Source organism: Gobio gobio, assembly GCF_949357685.1.
Source record: "Gobio gobio genome assembly, chromosome: 23".
NCBI lineage: Eukaryota > Metazoa > Chordata > Actinopteri > Cypriniformes > Gobionidae > Gobio > Gobio gobio.
The window spans coordinates 39,578,284-39,579,197 of NC_137119.1; the positions used below are offsets into that span (position 1 = coordinate 39,578,284).

The 914-nt window shown below is 39.7% G+C and overlaps 1 protein-coding gene across 1 annotated transcript in view; it reads left to right on the top strand.

Moving 5' to 3' along the window:
- fam234a (family with sequence similarity 234 member A) overlaps nt 1-274 on the top strand; it is a 16,532-nt gene extending 16,258 nt beyond the window's left edge. Inside the window, exon 12 of the mRNA XM_079806325.1 lies at nt 1-274. This exon is cut by the window's left edge and continues 1,172 nt beyond it. The gene's annotated coding sequence lies outside the window, so the exon portion shown is untranslated.
- The last annotated feature ends 640 nt before the right edge of the window (nt 275-914 follow it).

Here is a 914-nt window from a genome sequence, read left to right on the forward strand (position 1 = left end):
ACTATTCTCGCCGATTCATAAAGTTATTGTAGAACCGCTGTAGTGAGATGGACTTTGTAACGACGTCTTTAGTGCCTTTTAAGGGTCTTGAGAGTGTAAAGTGCCATTGAGCCAACGGAGGCCTTTCAGAGCCATCAGATTTCAACTAAAATATCTTCATTTGTGTTCTGAAGATGAACGGAGGTCTGACGGGTGTCGAACGGCATGAGGGTAAGTAATTAATGACAGATTTTTAATTTTTGGGTGAACTAACCCTTTAAATGTCATAAAAACACAATTAATCGCCCTAAAAATAGACGTAATTTTCTTCAGCAAATGGTCTAATTCTCCCCGTTTTGATTCCGGTATGAAATATGACCTGGACATGAGATTCGTTGTGCTGTTTTCATTGTATTTGGAGTCTTTTAAACGCTATAGCGGAGGAGTTTACACAAGTCTGCATCGTTTCATGCACACTAAGCAACACTAAACAAGGCCTAACTATGTTAGATTTGCAGTGCAGTTTTGCTCCTATATCACGGGTTTGTGAGGCTTTGTCTTGTTTAAATGATTTATTGGTTGATTTGTTTGTACGTGTTCTGCCGTTTCACGCTGCTGCTATTGTTAAAGATGTACCTTTGCGATACATGTTAAGTCACTGATATGTTTCACATAATGCTGTACATTAAGTGCCTTAAATAGGGACCTGAAAACCACTACAGGTGCAGCTATGAGCATCTGTCTCTGCTGTTTTGCATCTTATCTACACAATGTGGGTTTAGTTTAAAGCAGGGATGTAGACATTTCTTTGAACCGACGAGCAGAATCTAGTCAAATCAGAGCTTTATGTCGTCTTGAGTTTTCTGTGCATCATCAGAAGAACAGGACGATCAGCTGCACCAAAAACCAGATATGCCTTTCCATCTAAAGAAGCC